Genomic DNA, 23,882 nt, shown 5'->3' on the forward strand with positions numbered 1-23,882 from the left:
CTTCAAGATCTCCATAAGTTTATTCTAATCCATCGTTTTCCAAGTCAACAAATACTACATACACTTCTTTATGTTTATTTTTTTATTTTAGTAGGTTATTTTACGACGCTTTATCAACATCTCAGGTTATTTAGCGTCTGAATGAGATGAAGGTGATAATGCCGGTGAAATGAGTCCGGGATCCAGCACCGAAAGTTACCCAGCATTTGCTCATATTGGGTTGAGGGAAAACCCCGGAAAAATCCTCAACCAGGTAACTTTCCCCGACCGGGAATCGAACCTGGTTTCGCGGCCAGACGCGCTAACCGTTACTCCACAGGTGTGGACTTTTTCTTTATGTTTCTAAGTGTCTTTCTTTCCTTCCATCTTAGAGTATAGACGTCGATTCAGTATTCGAAGGAGCGCGATATCAAGGTGATAGTTCTGAACGCATACTGTAGGCCTTATTAGCAATATTTTCTTCGTTATTGTCAGTAACACTGTCTCCGTGAAATCTTCAGGCCATTCAGATATTTCGTATATTTTGTTGCGTAATAGCTGAATTCCTTCTTGTTTTCACCCAATAATTTCACTAATTCAACTCCTGTTGCTTTCCATTATTCATTTCCTTAGCTTAACTAATTCAACGTCTTCTTTTAGAATATAAGATACTTTTTCGTCTTCTGATACGGCCGCTTCATCTTCTATAGCTAAGTTACCTGTATTATTCTCTGTCTCACATATTGCTCTTCTACACATTTCATCCACGTATCCATTATTTCTTGTTTCTCTGTTATTTCATTGCCAACTTCGTCATCTCTTAACCAGATGAATTTTCTGTTAGTGAATTTAAATACTTAGGTGTTTATTTGTTTGTTTGGTCATTTATTTCGTTGAAATGAAGAATTAGGTACAGCAGCTTTGAGACATACCGTTGCTGTGATAGACAGGTATAGAATGTCGCCAACTTATGGACATGACATTTACGTGTGATTACGCTACCAGGAGAAATTTGTTTCTCTCTCTCTCTCTCTCCTTTTGTTGTTCTCAACATTACTAAGAGGTAGAGCCACTGCTACTGACAAGGTTAGTTAGTATATGATGAGGAGACATATTAGTCTCAATTAGACGCATTGTTAGTGATGGTTAGCTAAGGTTTGATGAGGGATAAATTAGTGACAAGCAGGCCCCTGTCAGAGACAAGATTAGGTACGGTGTTATGAAGGGGTAGATTAGTATCAAGTGCATCGTCATTAGCGCTTAATACAACCCTTATAAACAATGGTTGGAGCAAACATAATCAACGGGTTTGGAATGGAGTGGAATTTTCGGAGGAGGCACTATGACCGGCACTGCGACCTTTCACAATCTGTTGCGTCCACCCTCAAGTTAGACGCATTCTCAAACCCACACTACACTAAGGTTCGCTGTATATCCAGGTTTAGAGCAAGCTACCCCACTTGTCCCTAGGCCAGCCCCCTCCATAAGTCGACAGCCAACGTCCGGCGAATGCTGTGGAATGATGACGAAATGGAGAAATGGTGATAGAATGATGTAGAAAGCGGAGAACCCCGAGGAAAACCCCAACTGTGACCTTGTCCACTCCAAGTGTTACTATGGATTTTTCAGTGAAAAATTTCGGACCTCACAGGGACACGGACCCGGAACCCCTGCATGACAGACGGAAGATCTTATCACTCGGCCACAGTAGGGGACACTTCACCTGTTTATATTCGGTGTCTACAATTCAATCATCAGGAAATTATACACAAGAAATATGACCACTTTACTAGCATTTAATGGGTCTGAATTTGAAAAAATAGAACACAATAAAATAGCTTTATTATCACCATGTTGACAACCCATCGTCTCTGAACAGCTTCTGTAATTGGAATGCGATGTTAAATATGACTTGTGTGGCTGTCACAGCAGGGACGGTCTCTAATGGGAGAGGCCTCGACTGTTTGCCCATGGAAGTATACAGCCATTTTAACAAACTGTCGAATAGTTCGATCCTTCGGAACGTTCGAATTTGTTGCGTACTTTGTAAATAATTTATTGAATTCATTGTACAGAGGCATCATTTTATTTTTACTAATATTTTTAATATTAACCTGGCTATACCTTAAGAGAACCGGAAACACCGTTTGCTATCCCCTTCCACGACTGTAGTTCGATGATACTGGCGTAAAACACAAACAGATCACTCTACTAGGTACAGGAGGGAAGAAGAGTAGTTCATCCATTTACGTAAACTAGAAAATATCGCGATTTTGAGTTCGATCATTTTCATTAGGTATTTGTTTAATCAAAATACAGTACTGTATTAATAATGTGTTTTTACTCACGAAGTGAGTTATCCATGCGAACGTATTCATTATGCAGTGTATATTATACTGTCTACAGTACATTAGCGTACAATATAGAGAAAAAAAATTAAATTGAAAAATAATCATAATATGAATATTTAAACACATTTTTGAAAATGGTGGCCGTTCATTTCGATACAGGCTTCAGTTCTTTTGTGCATATTATCGCACTATAGACTATTCCATCTAATTCCAATTGCCAGTTTCGTCCTTCGTACTAGTAACTCATGTTGAAATAATTCTGTACCTACCCTATAAAAGAGTACCTTACGTACTATAAATTCAAACTTCACTTCTGCCCGACCCGCACAGATAAAATTACTCAGACATGCTATCTACTGTCCGTCCAAGTAGTTATGCCGCAGGATCTTAGAAAGGGGGGAAATCACGTGACAGTTAATTACTTAACGAGGTCCTTATTTATATTATTTTAAACAGTTGTATAATATTACGTAAACGTCCAATTCCTAACAGAAATTAATGTTTTCAGAAAAGAGCTAAGACAGCCCAGCTTTTACAGCGAACAGAAGCAGGTGAGGGAAATCGGGATGCGACGTAGGCAAACGGACAGTACCTGTGCGAAAATATGATTCAATATTGAAAGCTCTTTCGTCACTGAAAAACGCCAACATATTTCTGGAACGTACTATAGCCTACTCACTAACTCAGTACTGCTTACTATATGCGGCCTTGGTTCTGTGTGGACAGTTTGAACTTCATTAGTAGAAGGGGTGGGAGTGAAGTACATTCAAAAACTCAGGTACAATAAAAATTGAAGTAAAAATAAAATGATGTCCCTGTATATGAAATTGTTGGGTATCATCAGCGTGGTTTTAGGCTTAATAGATCGACTATTGATAAGATTTTTTTTGTATTCGACAGATATTGGAGAAAAAATGGGAGTATAAGGGTACAGTACATCAGTTATACATAGATTTAAAAAGGGCATATGACTCGGTTAAGATAGAAGTTTTATATAATATTCTTATTGAATTTTGTATTCCCAAGAAACTAGTTCGATTAATTAAAATATGTCTTAGTGAAACTTGAAGCAGAATCTGTATAGGCCAGTTTCTATCTGATGCTTTTCCAATTCACTGCGGGCTAAAGCAAGGAGATGCACTATCACCTTTGCTTTTTAACTCCGCTCTAGAATATGCCATTAGGAAAGTTCAGGATAACAGACAGGGTTTGGAATTCAGCTTCTTGTCTATGCGGATGGCGTGAATATGTTAGGAGAAAATTCGCAAATGATTAGGGAAAACACGGAAATTCTGCTTGAAGCAAGTAAAGTTATAGGTTTGGAAGCAAATCTCGAAAAGACAAAGTATATGATTACGTCTCGTGACCAGAATATTGTATGAAATGGAAATATAAAAATTTGAGATTTATCCTTCGAAGAGGTGGAAAAATTCAAATATCTTGAAGCAACAGTAACAAATATAAATGACGCTCGGGAGGAAATTAAACGCAGAATAAATATGGGAAATGCGTGTTATTATTCGGCTGAGAAGCTTTTATCATCCAGTCTGCTGTCAAAAAATCTGAAAGTTAAAATTTATAAAACAGTTGTATTACCGGTTGTTCTGTACGGTTGTGAAACTTGGACTCTCACTTTGAGAGAGGAACAGAGATTAAGGGTGTCTGAGAATAAGATTCTTAGGAAAATATTTGGGGGTAAGAAGGATGAAGTTACAGGAGAATGGAGAAAGTTACACAACATAGAACCGCACGCATTGTATTCTTCACCTGACATAATTAGGAACGTTAAATTCAGACGTTTGAGATGAGCATGGCATGTACCATGTATGAGCGAATTCAGAAATGCATGTAGAGTGTTAGTTGGGAGGCCGGAAGAAATAAGACCTTTAGGGAGGCCGAGACGTAGATGGGAAGATAATATTAAAATGGATTTGAAGGAGGTGGGATATGATGGTAGAGTCTGGATTAATCTTGCACAGGATAGGGACCAATGGCGGGCTTATGTGAGGGCTGCAATGAACCTCCGGATTTCTTAAAAGCTATAAGTAAGTAATATATATTTTGATGTACCGAAGTACATATGATATTTCCATGCAGATATTCTGCGTCATCTTATGATGAAAGAGTGATGGAACGGAGAAAAATTCTCTCCGGCGCCGGGATTTGAGCTGAAAACCCGGGTTCAAATCCCGGCGCCGGAGAGAATTTTTCTCCGTTCCATCACTCTTTCATTATAAGTAAGTAAATAAGTAAGTAATTATTGCCTTTACGTAACATGACAAAAATAAAAGCAGAATTAAAATATCGAATGAATTATTCTATTGTTTCTCATTCGACTGTCGAAAAGTTACTCGATAGTTCCATTAATGTAGTGCAAATGATGTGGGCAGTTGGGTTCGTCGACAATTGACAGTCGGTTAAGTTCCAAGTACGCATCTTTTCCCGTTGTCCAAACCATACGGATATTCTTTATTTATTTGCTTAGTTGCGTAGTTATCTATTTATTTATATTTTATTCATCCATATATTTATCTATTTATGTATTCTTTTATTCATTTAGTTATTTACTTAATTGCTTAATTGATCAGTTCCTTAGTTCGTAGTTATTTATTTATTTATTTATTTATTTATTTATTTATTTATTTATTTATTTATTTATTTATTTATTCACTAATGTGCTTAGGTGCTTAGTTAATCAGTTGCTTAGTTACGTAGTTACCTATTTATTTATATTTTATTCATCCATTTATTTATCTATTTATGTATTCTTTTATTCATTTACTTCTTTACTTAATTCCTTAGTTGATCAGTTCCTTAGTTCGTAGTTATTTATTTATTTAATAATCTATCTATCTATCTATCTATCTATCTATCTATCTATCTATCTATCTATCTATCTATCTATCTATCTATCTATCTATCTATCTATCTATCTATCTATCTATCTATCTATCTATCTATCTATCTATCTATCTATCTATCTATCTATCTATCTATCTATCTGTCTGTCTGTCTGTCTGTCTGTCTGTCTGTCTGTCTGTCTGTCTGTCTGTCTGTCTGTCTGTCTGTCTGTCTGTCTGTCTGTCTATCTATTTAAGAATTCATTTATTTACTTATGTACTTGGGTGCTTAGTTAATCAGTTGCGTAATTACCTATTTATTTATTTTTATTCATCTATTTATGTATTCTTTTATTCATTTACTTATTTACTTAATTCCTTAGTTGATAAGTTCCTTACTTCGTAGTTATTTATTTATTTATTTATCTATCTATCTATTTAAGAATTCATTTATTCACTTATGTACTTGGGTGCTTAGTTAATCAGTTGCGTAGTTACCTATTTATTTATTTTTATTCATCCATTTATTTATCTATTTATGTATTCATTTATTTATTTACTTAGTTGCTTAGTTGCGTAATTATTTTTTATTCATTCATTTATTGATTTGTATATTTATTTATTTATTTATTTATTTATTTATTTATTTATTTATTTATTTATACATTCATTCATCCATTCATTTACTTACTTATTTTCTTAGTTGTTCAGTTGCTTAGTTGCGTAGTTATTTATTTATTCACTTATTATTATTATTATTATTATTATTATTATTATTATTATTATTATTATTATTATTATTATTATATTCATTTATAAAGTCATTTATTTACTTATTTACTTACTTGCTTAGTTGCGTAGTTATTTATTTATTTATTTAAACTCATATATTTGGTTTTATTTGCATATTTATTTACTGTTTTATTTTGTATTTTATTTTTAGACTAATTTTATTTCTATACATACTTTGTTTCATTACTCATTTATTTATTTCTTTGCTTATTTATTATATTATTCGTTAATATTTTCGTTTATCTCTGACATTTACTCATTACACTATACTTATATTTTACTTCGAAATCTGAGAAAGTGATGCAATGTTGGTGTCCCGCCTGGAGATGATTGGTGTGCCGGAGGGGTGCGTACCGCCCGGTAGCGCACGCCCCTCCCCAGGTGCTCCTCTATATATTTGCATGGTTGGAGGGACGGTCTCAGTTGTGCGCGGAGTGACTCGGGTCGAGGCCGTCGCCCGCCTCTTAACTGTGTCAGTGCCACTCACTTTCATACGCCAATGTTTACAGTGCGCCTTCGCCGCCGCTTCCTCGTCGTCACCAGCGTCTGCTGACTGATTTTACCCTACTTCTCTTCTTCCGCATTACCCTATCGGAAATTAATTGGTAAGTACTGTAAAAACATTATTATTATTGTTATTATTATTATTATTATTATTGTTATTATTATTATTATGACAAAGTTAATTAAGAACTCTGAAGTCGGAATCGCTCAGTCACAAAATTTGAATCAAAATTAGGTCAGTAAGGCCCGGTTTCTTCAACCTTTGTTAAATTATAACAGTGTGTTATTCCATTTTAACTGTAAACTTAACAGTTGAAGCATTTCTTCTACTACTGTTAGTACTAACAGGCTGTTAAAACCTATGTTAATTTAACTGCCCAATTCATGCAGTTAAATCATTTAACTCTCTGTTAGCATAGAAGTATCCAATATGGCTGGTGCGTTAGATCCTGAACTTATATATCTGGATTATTTAGAAAATGATATCCATGAATATATAAACAGAGCGGATGATTTCTGTGATTTGACAGAACACAAGTTCATACAAAGGTATAGGCTATTTTCTGCCAAGCCTCACTTTTCGCTTTCAACTTACTCGTAGATCCGTTTATTTGTTTATTCTCATTAATTGGTTTATACTGCGAAATAATTTCCAGCAGAAGGTTTCTTTCGAACGAAGAGAAATTTGTTCCAGTGTTTTCCATTTCATAACGGCAATACCAATACGCCGCTCCACGCTATTGTGATACAGACGAGGAAAGAAGCAGAAATCAAACCTGAGAGAATAGAAAGACTTCTATCCTCTCTGAATCAAACAACGGAAACAAGCGAGAATCGCAATTGTCAGAGTTCAGAAAACAGAAGTGAGCCTATACTTGGTTATAGGTTATGGTTAAACTCTAGAATCTCTGGTCCTAACAGAGAGTTAACAAACAGAATGTTAACATGTGAAATGTAAAGTTGAAGAAACGCAATATTTTTAACAGCAATTCATACTTTTAACTTCCAGTTAATTAACGCTATGTTAGGTGCATTTTAACAAAGGTTAAAGAAACTGGGCCAAAGTGTCAGAGTCCCCCTCTCAAGTCACAGTTAGTTGCTGAGGTAATTGTCAAGAGTCAGTTTAAAATAGTCACCCACTTAGATTAGTCACTGTCAATATTAACAGTTTTAGAGTTAATAACTTATCTCAGTTTTAGATTGAGTAATTATAATCAGGGTAGGTTACTCTAGGCAGACAGTGTCAATTAAAATGGGTTAATTCCTCAGATGAGATACGGTTAATACGCAACGTAGGCCTAAGTTAGCACTCAGGTCATTATTAGTCAGTTGTGTGAATCATTTCCTTAATCAGATCAATATCGAGTCAGCCACTTGCATGTCAGTCAATCTCTTTGGACCGGTAGAAAGTCAACCATTCGGTTCTGTTTCAATCAGTCGCTATTCACGGTATGAAAGTCAGCAATTCTGTTTCGCGTCATTCAGCCACACTCAATTGCGAGTCAGGCAGAAACACTCGGTCTCGAGTCAGTCAGCCATACTCGGTCGCGAGTCAGTCAACCACATTCGGTCGCGAATCAGTCTGACACACTTGGTCCCGAGTCAGTCAGCCACACTCGGTCGCGAGTCAGTCACCACACTCGGTCGCGAGTCAGTCAGCCACACTCGGTCGCGAGTCAGTCAGCCACACTCGGTCGCGAGTCAGTCAGCCACACTCGGTCGCGAGTCAGTCAGACACACTCGGTCGCGAGTCAGTCAGCCACACTCGGTCACAAGTCAGTCTGACACACTCGATCGCGATTCAGCCTCACTCGGTCGCGACTCAATCAACCATATTCGGTCGCGACTCAATCAACCACACTCGGTCGCGAGTCAGTCTGACACACTCAGTCGCGACAGCGAGTCGGTCTGACACACTCGGTCGCGAATCAGTCTGACATTCGGTCGCGAGTCAGTCTGACACACTCGGTCGCGACCGCGAGTCAGTCTGACACACTCGGTCGCGACCGCGAGTCAGTCTGACATACTCGGTCGCGAATCAGTCTGACATTCGGTCGCGAGTCAGTCTGACACACTCGGTCGCGACCGCGAGTCAGTCTGACACACTCGGTCGCGAATCAGTCTGACACACTCGGTCGCGAGTCAGTCTGACATACTCGGTCGCGAATCAGTCTGACACACTCGGTCGCGAGTCAGTCTGACATTCGGTCGCGAGTCAGTCTGACACTCGGTCACAAGTCAGTCTGACACACTCGATCGCGACCGCGAGTCAGTCTGACACACTGGGTCGCGACCGCGAGTCAGTCTGACACACTCGGTCGCGACCGCGAGTCAGTCTGACACACTCGGTCGCGAGTCAGTCTGACATTCGGTCGCGAGTCAGTCTGACACTCGGTCACAAGTCAGTCTGACATTCGGTCGCGAGTCAGTCTGACACACTCGGTCGCGAATCAGTCTGACACACTCGGTCGCGAGTCAGTCTGACACACTCGGTCGCGAGTCAGTCTGACACACTCGGTCGCGAGTCAGTCTGACACACTCGGTCGCGAGTCAGTCTGACATTCGGTCGCGAGTCAGTCTGACACTCGGTCACAAGTCAGTCTGACACACTCGATCGCGAGTCAGCCGCACTCGGTCGCGACTCAATCAACCATATTCAGTCGCGACTCAATCAACCACACTCGGTCGCGAGTCAGTCTGACATTCGGTCGCGAATCAGTCTGACACACTCTGTCGCGAGTCAGTTTGACACACTCGGTCGCGAGTCAGTCTGACACACTCGGTCGCGGGTCAGTCTGACATTCGGTCGCGAGTCAGTCGGCCACAATCGATCGCTAGCCAGTCGGCCATACTAGGTCGCGAGTCAGTCGGCCACACTCGGTCGCGAGTCAGTCGGCCACACTCGGTCGCGAGTCAGTCGGCCACACTCGGTCGCGAGCCAGTCGGCCACACTCGATCGCTAGCTAGTCGGCCACACTCGGTCGCGAGTCAGTCGGCCACACTCGGTCGCGAGTCAGTCGGCCACACTCGGTCGCGAGTCAGTCGGCCACACTCGGTCGCGAGCCAGTCGGCCACACTCGGTCGCGAGTCAGTCGGCCACACTCGGTCGCGAGCCAGTCGGCCACACTCGGTCGCGAGTCAGTCGGCCACACTCGGTCGCGAGTCAGTCGGCCACACTCGGTCGCGAGTCAGTCGGCCACACTCGGTCGCGAGCCAGTCGGCCACAATCGATCGCTAGCCAGTCGGCCACACTCGGTCGCGAGTCAGTCGGCCACACTCGGTCGCGAGTCAGTCGGCCACACTCGGTCGCGAGCCAGTCGGCCACACTCGGTCGCGAGTCAGTCGGCCACACTCGGTCGCGAGCCAGTCGGCCACACTCGGTCGCGAGTCAGTCGGCCACACTCGGTCGCGAGCCAGTCGGCCACACTCGGTCGCGAGTCAGGCGAACACACTCGGTCGCGAGTCAGCCTGCCACACTTCGTGCCGAGTCAGTGAGCTACACTCGGTTCCGAGTCCGTCAGCAAGCCACTCAGTGCCGAGTTCGTCATCCACCCAATTGCGAGAAATCATCCATCCAGTCGCGAGTGAGTCGGCCACTAAGTCGCGAATCAATCAGTAACCCAGTACTGTGTGCCACTATAATATAAAAACAACTAAAATAAAATTTACGAATAATATGAAAAAGTTCCCAGAAAAGGAAGAAAATATACCATAAAATAGGTCTACCATACCACAGCCACCGGACCGGAGTGGCTCAGTCGGTTAAAGCGCTTGCCTGCCGGTCTGAAGTTGCGCTCGAGCGCGGGTTCAATCCCCGCTTGGGCTGATTACCTGATTGCGTTTTTTCCGAGGTTTTCCCCAACCGTAAGGTGAATGCCAGGTAATCTACGGCGAAACCTCGGCCTCATCTCGCCAAGTACCATCTCGCTATCACCAATCTCATCGACGCTAAATAACCTAGTAGTTGATACAACTTCGTTAAATAACCAACTTAAAAAAACCATACCATACCAGTGGGATAATCTGACTACCTCAGGCGGTTTTTAAACAATATTACCAACAAAAATAAAAACATTAGGCGGTATGCGGAAAAGACGCAGACGGACCTATGTGTCCGTTTTCCGCAGATCATTTCATTAAAACCGCCGTTTTCCAGAGATTATAGTCTGCTAGTTTCATGGAAAAAATTTTAATATTGGGGTTGGTATGACCTGTTTCAAAATATGGAAGGGGCCAATCTCAGAAGGAATCAGAAGTCATAATATTTCAACAGTGCTGTACCCTGAACTTATTGTATCCAAAGTGAATGATGATAGATCTCATTACAGATTCCTAACAGAAAAAGACGAGACTTGGATACAAAATATGTTGAATGCAGGTTTAAATTCCCTTACACCAGTACTGTGAAACTGACCAATCGTATAAAGCATCAGAAGTCTTTTCTAACAAAGAAGACAAGAATTGGATAATAAAGATGTTTCATGAAGATTAAATTCACTTTCTGAGCTAAATAAATTATAAATGTTCTTGAAAAGCTGCATTTTTAATGATAATAGTTACGTATGTTCTTTGGAAAAAGAGCACATACACCGTTTAGTCCACACCTGTGGAGTAACGGTCAGCGTTTCTGGCCGCGAAACCAGGTGGCCCGGGTTCGATTCCCGGTCGGCGCAAGTTACCTGGTTGAGGTTTTTTCCGGGGTTTTTCCGTTTTTCCTCAACCCAAGATGAGCAAATGCTGGGTAACTTTCGGTGCTGGACCCCAGGACTCATTTCACCGGCATTATCACCTTCATCTCATTCAGACGCTAAATAACCTAAGCTGTTGATGAAGCGTCGTAAAATAACCTACTAAAAAAATACACCGTTTAAGTTTATTTACGAGTAATTTTAATGTAATGTTCTGACATTAACAATATAAATATAGCCTATGCAATATTTTGAATGAGAGTAAATAAAACAGTATGTTTTTGTAATAAAGACGATAATATAAAAATTAGAACAATAAATATAACGTATTGAAAATTTTAAAAGCATTTTCCTCATAATACCATGTTGTACTATGTGCCCTTTTTCCTTATACCGCCTCTTAATGCATTGCTGTAATGTGAGGAGCTTATTTTAACAAAACCACAAATCCACAATTGCCTGTTGTAGCGCACATTAATTTTATACACCAGCTGGGCATAGGCGGAGAGAGAACAGTTTCCTTGGGGGGGGGGGGGCAAAGCAAAACCATAGAATCTCCATATAACGGGGTTATGGGGGACATCATTTACCTCCTCTCCCCGTTATAGCTTGACCATGGTACAGTATATCGGAATATGATCAGGGACAAGTTTCTTGCAATGTTACATCCATATCCTCGATGTTTCGGACCGAGTTGTATGGGGCTTGAACTGTAGGTCTGCTGCAAATTATAATAGGGCATAACTTAAAACAATCTCCCTCTTTTCCTCTCTCCTACAGAAACACATACACACATACATCAATAAAACTACGTACAGTGCTAACAGAAACTTTTTATATGAAGGTTTACCTTCGTGAAGATATCATATGAAATTTAAACTCTAATTATTTTATTTAATCTCGTCTTCAAGTTGAAATATTATATCGGGATGACTTTTCTTCTTTCTGCATTATTGTGCAGTGTTATTCATATTTCTCCAAATGGTGGTCTGAACACCTGTAGACGACACATGAGTACAGGGTGTTACAAAAGAAACATTACAGTGCTTCCATTTCTTAAATGAGGTAGGCCTATAGCAATTGTTATACATTTAGAAATTTAAAATAAATATCATGACCTGAAGACATTAATTAATCAATTTAAGCACAGAAACTTAATCATAAACAAAATCAAGAGAGATCTTTTGAATTCAATATTTTCTAACGTTAATAGAAAAAGAAAAGAGTTGAGACAAGTTTGGGGGGGGGGCAGTGCCCCTCATGCCCCCTACCCCATAACTCGGCCTATGTAGCTGGGGTAGCCAGAATACTCCGCAACGAAGAGAATGAGGTAAATCGTTTTCGTAAATGTGTATTATAATCTCTTTGGTTTAGTCATCTAACTATACGGAGCAATATTTCTATTCAAACATAACAGTGCTCAGTAAAATCCCTGTACCACCCTGAATGTAAACAATACGATTTGTATAACACGCGACGTGGTTAACTTCATAGGTTCGGTGTTCGAAGTTTCATCCCTAGATATGACTTACCATACCCAAGCGCTTACATGGCATCCGAAGTGTAATTTCCGTTCCACAAAATCCTTCCATTTTTTTCCGTTAGTGTAGATCGAATATTATACACGTTACATGTTAAAACCCAACCCGTCCAGAACGTAGTCTTTGTTCAGTAGAAAAACGCGCTCAGCTTCTTATTGGATTGCATATTAAAAATTATTTAGATTAAGAAAAATTATTCCCTATTTTGTCATCATACGAAATTACTTGACTGTCCACACTTTACGACTGACTTACCTTGCATTAGTACAAACTACAGTATATTACAATACGGCATTATAGGATGGGGTAGTGCTTATAGTACCTCCCTCATGCCAGTAACTCTGCCACCGAAAAGAATAATAAAAATATGCCTTAATAAACCTCTTGATTATCCTTTAGAGCTGCTGTATTCAGAATTTAAAGTATTTCACTTCCATAAAATTTATAACATTGTATTATTGAATTTTGTACATAAAAACCGAAATATATTTAATTTATATTCGTATAAATATAAAACCAAAAGACTAGACAACATATGCTTGACAGTACACGTAAATGTACTACAGCTGTAGCATATAATCACAGTAGCAACTTCGGCCCAAGGTTTTATGACATGATAATAGCTAAATTCCCAAAAGTACAATTTGATAATGCTCCTTATTTAAAAAAAAAAATCAAGTGAAAATTGCTGTTTACAGAGAAAATTTAAAGTTCAATTATTGTGATATCTATGTTTTTTCTTATTTTTTTTTTTACTCTGTTATTTAATAAAATGTCTTAAGATTATGTGGAATACCCCCTGAGCACGAGTATGTAACTTACTCTTTCTGTGGGTGCTGGAGTGTTTTATATAAAAAAGCAATATGTATCTTTGTTCTGGCAATAAATTATTATTATTATTATTATTATTATTATTATTATTATTATTATTATTATTATGATTGACGTATGTTTTTATAATGAATAGAAATTAAAGAATCCACACCTGTGGAGTAACGGTTAGCGCGTCTGGCCGCGAAACCAGTTGGCCCGGGTTCGATTCCCGGTCGGGGTAAGTTACTAGGTTGAGGTTTTTCCCGGGGTTTTCCCTCAACCCATTACGAGCAAATGCTGGGCAACTTTCTGTGCTGGACCCCGGACTCACTTCATCGGCATTATCACCTTCATATCATTCAGACGCTAAATAACCTTGATAAAGCGTCGTAAAATAACCTACTAAAAATAATAATTAAAGAAGCAAAACTGTCAACAGTAATGTAATGTTACTCGTGTTATGATAAGGGGACTGTGTTATTGCGTACAATCGTCTGTCTAATTTGTGTGCATGGTCGTCTTCTTAAAGTAGTCGCAGTGAACAATACCTGACCATAAACTAAGCCATGATATAATACGGCTAATAACGAAACTGTTTTTAAGGATTCATGGTCAAATGCAAATTAAAGTAAGCAGCTGAGACCGGTTTGACATCATGCTCCTCGGTGCTGTGCCCATAGTGCACGCGGTTGGCAAACATTCATTCAGACCCGTGCCATAGTGTGCATAAAAATTTCTCTCCTACCTTCAAAGGTCGGAGCGTTTCGCTCATTTAGTCCCTGCACTTCTGAAAGGTTTGCACACATATTAAACATCCCAGGTAACGGGTTTCCTAGTTGTGTAGTCAATATGGCGCAAAGCGTCCGTTTTAATGGTTATTTAACGACGTTGTATCAGCTCCTCTGTTACTATCATCGGTGGAATTGATAGCGAGATGGTACCCGTATTATCTATAGCAGCCGTGGCGAAAATGTGACTCACGAGCACATTATGGCTCGCAATGATAGCTGTGTATTTCTCTTGCTTCCTACCACCCCCAACCCCCACCCTTTCACTCACAGGAGTCTAACTCCGTTCCATTATTGTATTTGTCTCTGACCTGCGAGTGGCGTATCGTCGCAATGTCTCTCTCGAAACCATGTACCTCTACAAAAACGAAAGTTCCAAGTAGGATGGGAGGACGCATTTTTTTGCTGCCAATATGATGAGAATATTAAATGTATGACTTGTTCACAAGTATTACGAGGAAAACGGTTGTATAACATAAAACGGCATTATACTACACTAGTGGCTTGGGCAGCAAATGCTGCAAACTAGGTTCATTAGACGTTCAAATAAACATTTTCAGATTTATTTTCAATTAAGAATACCAGACATTTTGAAAGTTACTTGCTTTCATAATAATGAAACATACTTCCTCTGAATGGTTTTTTATGCCAAATATTTTTTCTTGAACCTATCCACCTTCAGTTTTTGAGTTTTAACGCCTAAACGCAAGTAACAATGTCAGGACGATCAGCGGGTTTTTCATGTGGGAGTAAAGCAATAGCTATTTCAGGTCATTGTGGGTTGTAGGTGAAAGTTAAAAAATGTCAGGTTTCTATGCTTTCGAACAATAGACATAGCATCTTGGTATATCTGCTGCATGTAGAGCTTGAAATGTAGAGGGTAAAATCATTTTATCCTGCTAAGAGGTCTTGCTGAAATGATCGGGAGACTACATAATTTTGTAGGCTTCTTATTTTATCAGTAAGTAATACCTTTTGGTCCTTCCTTAGGAACTGTAATTTTTGCGCTCTCTCGAGCCAATAACGCATATAAATATCTACACCACACCGCCATTAAATATATGAAAAAGACCTAACCCCACTTGATTAATAACTATAAACATATTTAATTTTTAATAAAAATATTATTATCTTACGTAAGTTTTATATACTATATAGTCGCCACTCAGTAAATTATAGAAATGAAGATCTAATTTAAGATATTCTCCACATCTACTTACATAACCCCAAAACGTTTCACTTTCATATCTATACCAATAATAAATCTGTAGCCGAAATTTTTCTGGTAATTTTCGATTTTCCAAAAATAATTGGTCCTAACATATATAATTAACCACCCTGAAACCGAAAATCGCTTTTTTGAAATTTTTGTTTGTATGTCTGTCTGTATGTATGTTTGTTACCTTTTCACGCAATAATGGCTGAACGGATTTCGATGAAAATTGGAATATAAATTAAGTTCGTTATAACTTAGATTATAGGCTATATGGCATTCAAAATACATTATTTAAAAGGGGGGTTATAAGGGGGCCTGAATTAAATAAATCGAAATATCTCGCTTATTATTGAAAATGTTACATAACAAAAATTTCTTTAAAAATCATTTCCGATAAGTTTTATTCTTTGAAAAATTTTGATAGGACTGATATTTAATGAGATAAATGAGTTTTAAAATTAAAATAACTGCCATCTAAGGCCGTGTAATGAATTAAAAAAACAAATGACTTCGTCTATAAGGGGCCTTGGACAGCAACAATCGAAAGCTATGAAAGATAGCCTACAGATAATGTTTCTGCGTTTCTATGAAGTAATATCGGAAGCTAAATTAACCGATTTGTATAATTAATTATTAATTCACTATTAGAAAGTGTAGTTTCTCTAGATGGACATAATGCTATAATGTTATCACAGTAACTTCTGAGTGAATCGAGGACAGGTAAGATTAAAATAGCTTCTTATGCACAGAAAACGTGATAGGCTATTCTGTATATTCGTTTCCTGTATTTCCTAAACTAATTTTTATGACCAAATGAGTGGTCTCCGGATCAAAATGATCGCATTTTAATTTTTTAATTAAATTTAAATTAAGTAACATAATAAACGATTTATCCTTCTATCAAACACGAATGTTCCCTGGATCAAATGTCCTATTTTAATTATATAATTACTTTATATTTATTTCTAACGGGTGCAGCGGAGCGCACGGGTACGGCTAGTCATCAATATAGCATTAATATGTATAATTAATTAAAAATAGTCGCATCATGGCATTAAGTGTAATAATACGCATTTCATTTATAATGGTAATAATGTCATCAAACCACCTCAAGTTTTGTAGATTTTAATATCCAATACACAGCTGTACTCAGAAAATTACACACTGCAGAATCAGACCTGTAAATTATTTTTAGCAAGTCTTAAAGTTTTTAATAACCAATTGAATTTGAGCTCTAAATATGTCAGCAATCTTGCAGGCCTTCGTGTAATATCCTATTGTTTATTGAAGTGTGTGTTTTGTTTCATACTGAAATGCAATTAGTTCTCAAAACGGACGAAAGATGGATTTTGGAAAAATAGGAAAATTATGTAGGAAAACTAATACTTCACTGACAGTTACTATTTTTCTGAAAAACTTTGGGTTCCAAGCTTCAAAATGATGGGTCATTTATTAAAATCCGTTCAGCCGTTATCCCGTAATTCCCATTACCAGTTCAAATTATATATATATATATATATATATATATATATATATATAGATGTTACTCATGAAATATTAACCAGCACTACCACAACCACTACTACAACAACTACTACCATCACTGTCACAACCATCACTACTACCACCAGCATTACTACTACTACCACCATCACTGTTGCCACTACCACGACGATGACGACCACGACCACTATTACTATTAGTACCACTACTACAGGGACATCATTTTATTTTTACTTCAATTTTTATTGTACCTTGAGTTTTTGAATGTACTTCACTCCGACCCCTTCTGCTAATGAAGTTCCAACTGTCCTCCAGACAGAATCAAGCCTGCATATAGTAAACAGCACTGAGTTAGTGAGTATAGTACGTTCCAGAAATATGTTCGCGTTTTCCAGTGACGAAAGAGCTTTCAATATTGAACCATATTTTCACACAGGTACTGTTCGTTTGCCTACGTCGCATCCCGATTTCCCCCACCTGCTTCCGCACGCCCTTCTGTAAAAGCTGGGCTGTGTCAGCTCTTTTCTGAAAATATTAATTTCTGTTAGGAATTGGACGTTTACGTAATATTATGCAACTGTTTAAAATAACTTAAATAAAAGGACCTCCTTAAGTAATTAACTGTCACGTGTTTCCCCCTCTTCTACGATCCTGCGGCATAACCATTTGGACGGACAGTAGATAGCATGTCAGCAATTTTATCTGTGCGGGTCGGGCAGAAGTGAAGATTGAATTTACAGTATGTAATGTACTCTTTTATAGAGTAGGTACAGAATTATTTCCAAATGAGTTATTAGTACGAAGGACGAAACTGGCAATTAGAATTAGATGCAATAGTCTATAGTGCAATAATATGCACAAAAGAACTGAAGCCTGTATCGAAATGAAAGGCCACCATTTTCAAAAATATGTTTAAATATCCATATTACAATTATTTTTCAATTGAACGTCATTCTGTATATTGTACGCTAATGTGCTGTAGACAGTATAATATACACTGCATAATGAATACGTTCGCATGTATAACTCAGGTCGTGAGTAAAAACACTTATTCTTAATACAGTACTGCATTTTGATTAAACAAAAACCTAATGAAAATTATCGAACTCAAAATTGCGATATTTCCTAGTTTACGTAAATGGACGAACTAATTTTCTTCCCTCCTATACCTAGTAAAGTGATGTGTTTGTGTTTTACGGCAGTATCATCGAACTCCAGTCGTGGAAGGGGATAGCGAACGGTGTTTCGGGTTCTCTTAAGTTATAGACAGGTTAATATTAAAAATGTTAGTAAAAATAAAATGATGTCCCTGTACAAGTTTAGGTTAAAAAGCCTGTTCCGACTTCGAATGAATCCTCTCTTCTGGCCTTAGGACGGCCGACGATATGTCGTCTTCTATTTTTATATTGTATTACACCGTGTCCCTTTCAAACCTCCCACATTTTAATTAATCATTGCTAACAAAGTGTGCGGAATTGTGAACTGAGGACTGGTATTAAAGGAACTGTTATTTCATTTCTTTGAAGTTAATTCATCTGTCACATGTTGGGTAACAATGGCATAAAACAAAATGCCAAGAACGTTCATAAACTGTTTTCTGGTATGCAGAGATGATATCATTTATTTACAGTGCAAAGAAATTACCGGAGAGAATATGGCCTGTCATCTGGTTTTAATTGTTGAATAATTTGCACCTTCTAGGGGTACAAACGAAGTTGCTTATGAAGCACTCGATGCACAGTTGATCTCGGTACATTGAACTTCCGGGATGCATGACGAATTGATTTTTGAGGGCTTCTCTGAAATCCTGCTCTAATTTCTTCAATCTTCTCTTCTGAGACACGTCGACGAGAATCTCCGGATTGTTTGTTCACACTTCCAGTCGCCAGAAACTTCTCACATCATGCCTTAATTATTTTCCCATCAGATGCATTTCCTCCATATTCTCTTCTGTAATTTCTTTGCAATGTAATTATCGATTTCGTCTCTGCATACCAGAAAACAGTTTGTGCGCGTTGCTGCGGAGTCGCCATATTGTTTTATGCCATTGTTGCCCAACATGTGACAGATGAATTAACTTCAAACAAATGAAATAACAATTCTTTGAGTTTCTCTTTCTTTTAATACCAGTCTCATTTCATAATTCCGCATACTTTGTTAGCAATGATTAATTAAAGTGTGGGAGGTTTGAAAGGGATATTCTGTATTTGATTGGTTAGTCTTCCTGAGTCCATCCAGTCAATATGCTGAAACCATTGCAATTTAGTGTTTGTTATTTTGTCGACTATATAGAATATCTTCAGTTTTCCTCTCACTACGGTGTTGCGAATACGATCTCTTAAACTGTATTATGACATTCGTCATATTCATTCATTCATTTATTATATTCCATAGATCTTACATGAGCAATGAGGCTTTGAGATGTGGAGCAAGTCAAAATTTTACAATATTACAATCACAGTTTTTACAAATTTTTACAATTTTTACGATATTTTACAATTTTTACAGTTTTACAATTTTGTAATTTTCTACAATTTTCTGCAATTTTTTACAATATTTTGGCGGGATGTAGTGAGATAAAAATCACATTTCTGCAGTTTTTGCTTTTCTTTTACCGCATCTGTTCAGCGTCCAGTTTTCAATTCCGTATGTTAGAAGTGGAACCGCCAGTTCCTTACAAAATCCCATCACAGTCTTTCTTATACTTTTATTTATTTATTTATTTGTTTATTTGTTTATTTGTTTGTTTGTTTATTTGTTTATTTGTTTACTTATTTATGTATTTATGTATTTATTTATGTATTTATTTATTTATTTATTTATTCATGTATTTATTCATTTATGTATTTATGTATTTACTTACTTACTTACTTACTTATTTATTTATGTATTTATTTATGTATGTATTTATGTATGTATGTATTTATTTATTTATGTATGTATTTATGTATGTATGTATTTATTTATTTATGTATTTATTTATTTATTTATGTATTTATTTATTTATTACTTACTTACTTATTTATTTATTTATTTATGTATTTATGTATTTATTTATTTATGTATTTATTTATGTATGTATTTATTTATGTATTTATTTATTTATGTATTTATTTATTTATTTATTTATGTATTTATGTATTTATTTATGTATTTATTTATTTATTTATTTATGTATTTATGTATTTATTTATGTATTTATTTATGTATTTATTAATTTATGTATTTATGTATTTACTTACTTATTTATTTATGTATTTATTTATGTATGTATTTATGTATGTATGTATTTATGTATTTATTTATTTATGTATTTATTTATTTATGTATTTATTTATTAGTTACTTATTTATTTATTTATTTATGTATTTATGTATTTATTTATTTATGTATTTATTTATTTATGTATTTATTTATTTATGTATTTATGTATGTATTTATTTATGTATTTATTTATTTATTTATGTATTTATGTATTTATTTATTTATTTATGTATTTATTTATTTATGTATTTATGTATTTATTTATTTATGTATGTATTTATTTATTTATGTATTTATTTATTTATTTATTTATTTATTTATTTATTTATTTATTTATTTATTTATTTATTTATGTATTTATGTATTTATTTACTTATGTATTTATTTGTTTGTTTGTTTGTTTGTTTATATATTTATATATTTATTTATATATTTATTTATTTATATATTTATTTAGTTATTTAGTTATTTACTTATTTATTTATTTATTTAGTTATTTATTTAGTTATTTATTTATTTATTTATGTTAGTGTCCTTCGAATAGTTCCACACATGATGAAATTGCGCAAGTTTATTTTCTAAATCGTTTTCTTGCCCGAAGAATATATCTTATCATAGTGCCAAATTGCTCATACAAACACAATTTAAAATCAAAATTCTAAAGAATTTTCAAGAAAACAGCAATAATAAATCTTGGTCAGTATTGCTAACTGAAAAAGAACATATACCTGATTCTCTTCGACAAGATGCAGTAGCAAAATTTCTGATGCTAACTGGCCATGACTCTTCAGCAGCAAATTGGAATTTTTCGTTTACCTGTGTAACCAAGAAGACTCTTTGATGAATGAAGAACATTTACGAAAGTGTCCAGCATATAGGCCTAAGACAACTCAAGTAATTGAAACGATTCTATTATTATTTTATGTGATTATTATTTATGACTATTTTTGGATCTGACTGGCTGTTTGCCTTCAAAACCCATAAATTTAATGTTTGTGTTTATATTTGCAAGTAGAATAAAATTTACAAATTTTTCGAGTTATGTAAAGCACTGTTGTTTTTGTATTAGGCCTACATCTAGTAGCGGGAATCCTAAAAAGCGTTTACATTCATTCAAATAGAATTGAAAAAGGTAACTTCTGTGTTCATGCATTGGGCAATCAAAAATAAGATGGCTGACAGATTGCGTCGGATGTTCACACGAACATCTATAGCCATCCGAAGGAATGATGTGGAATCGTTGAAAGTAATGTTTAAATTTATCATATCCTGTCATGAAATCAGTATAAAACACTATTATCAATACGCTAGATAACCTTGTAGTTGATACAGCATCGTTAAATAACGTTTAATAAGAAATATAAGCTAAATCCTTGTTCTTGTAGATCCATCCTCCTTGTTAAGCATGAGGAGGTTTTTATGAAGATGTGTGTACGATTGTATGAAACACCGAAAAGTCTTCTCGCTCGACGAAATACTGCGTCATAGATTTTATGTAAGTGAATATAACATTTCTATCTACATTTTGTAACGTAAGCGTTGAGTAGAAATAGCTAGATTCGTGCCAAACCATTCAAAGAGGAGAACATATAAACCAACTTGAATAGGTAATAAACAAGATATCAGAGGGCAACCATGCAATTAAAGCTCTTTTTGAAAAGAAAACGCTGAAACTGACGAAAGAAACTTTACTACGGACACTGCAGATAGGCATATGCTTATGAATCTAAACTTCATATACCGATAATGTAATTTAATTTATTTTTAAAATAATATTAAGTATAATATTATTGTGATGTACCGAAGTACATGTGATATTTCGGTGCAAGAATTCTGCGTTATCATATGATGAAGGATGGATGAAGCGGAGAAAAATTCTCTCCAGCACCGGGACTCTAAACCGGGTTTTTAGCTCTACGTGCTGACGCTCTATCCACTAAGCCACACCGGATTCCAGTTCCAATGCCGGATTGAATTCTCGCAGTTTAAGTTTCATCTCTTAGTTTCCCTTCAGTGGCCAACCTTCAGCACTGTGTCACAGTTGTGTGACAGTGGCACACTGTCCAACACACTATGTGCAGAGGTGAACTCATTACGAGTGACTAAGTGGCCGGGATCCGATGGAATGCTAAATAATCACTTAGTGATTTAACATTGTTAACAGTATTCAGAAACTGTTGTTGAATATCTGCAGTGCTCGGGAAAAGTGGCATAAGTCAGTTTCCACAAACCTTTTTTGATAATTTATTGACAACTTACGGAACATCTGCTCGCTTGGAAAAAATACATAAGTATTTCTCCCATTACAATAATTCATACAGAAAAAAATAAAATCGACATAAACCAGTGTAAGTTGTCAATAAATTATCAAAAAAGGTTTGTGGAAACTGACTTATGTCACTTTTCCCAAGCACTGCAGATATGACCATAAAGTTATTTAAATATGCGCTCCTGCATATATGACTTATATTCTAAAATGCAGGTAGTAGGCTATTGACGATACAATGAGGAAAGTTCGGCCGGCACCGTGGCTCGTGTCCCGGCATGGCTCAGTTGGAAAGAGCGTTCAGCGCGCAGAGCTGAGAGGTCCCGGGTTCGATTCCCGGTGCCGGAACGAATTTTTCTCAAATTAATAGGTACAGACGTGGACAAATTATTAACAAAATTGACGATTTTTTAAGATAATTCTATTTATAAAATTTGACTTTCCAATTTAGACTACAGTTGACAATTTTGCATATTTCTATCATTACAGTAGATATAAATATGCAAAAATGTCAAATGTTGGCTATTCTAAATTGAAGAGTCAAATTTTGTAAAAAATATATACTGGTAATAAAATATTCAATTTTGCTAATAATTTGTAAATATGCAAAAATGCCAACTGCAGTCTAAAGTGAAGAGTCAAATTTTATAAAAATATATAATAAAAATCTCCAGTTTTGCTAATAATTTGGAAATATCCAAAATGTCACCTGTAGTCGAAATTGAAGAGTCGAAGTTTGTAAAAATATGCAAAAAAATCTTTACTTTTGCTAATAATTTGTAAATTTGCAAAAATATACATTATAGTCTAAATTGAAGAGTCAAATTTTGTAAAAATATACAACACAAATCTTCAATTTTTCTAATAATTTGGAAATACGCAGAGATGTCAACTGTAGTCTAAATTGAAGAATAATATTTTGTAAAAAAATATAATAAAAATCTCCAACTTTTCTAATAATTTGTCCACGTCTGTATCTACATGTTGACTACTAACATAAAATAGTAGTCTTGAGTATTCAATGAGGATGGCGAGACCTCATATATGAATATATGTATATGTCTGTGCAAAGATTGGCCCTATGCTACCTGCTTTACAGTTACAAAATAACGGTACTATTGTACTTTGAAGTAAGCAATTTCTTAGAGACGAATATTGTCGGAATTTTTAGTCTGAGTTTGCATTAACATAATGATAATTAATATCAAGTAAAACCGATTAATTCGTTATTACATAATTATTTTATATTATTACATAATTATTTTATTGATGTTATGAAGATAAAAAGAATTGTCATTGTATTATATTAATTATGTTACATTCATAGCAATGTAGTA

At 36.2% G+C, this 23,882-nt stretch overlaps 1 protein-coding gene and 1 non-coding gene across 3 annotated transcripts in view; both read left to right on the top strand.

The window, feature by feature from the left end:
- Positions 1 to 6,369: 6,369 nt before the first annotated feature.
- LOC138706585 (arylsulfatase B) overlaps positions 6,370 to 23,882 on the top strand; it is a 115,087-nt gene continuing 97,574 nt past the window's right edge. For both annotated transcript variants that reach the window (XM_069836076.1, XM_069836077.1), the window contains exon 1: positions 6,370 to 6,567. The gene's annotated coding sequence lies outside the window, so the exon portion shown is untranslated. The remainder of the gene's footprint in view (positions 6,568 to 23,882) is intronic.
- On the top strand, positions 22,817 to 22,893 carry TRNAC-GCA (transfer RNA cysteine (anticodon GCA)). The gene has a single exon. It is a non-coding gene; the product is annotated as a tRNA-Cys (tRNA).

This window comes from Periplaneta americana, chromosome 9, assembly GCF_040183065.1.
Source record: "Periplaneta americana isolate PAMFEO1 chromosome 9, P.americana_PAMFEO1_priV1, whole genome shotgun sequence".
NCBI classification, from domain to species: domain Eukaryota; kingdom Metazoa; phylum Arthropoda; class Insecta; order Blattodea; family Blattidae; genus Periplaneta; species Periplaneta americana.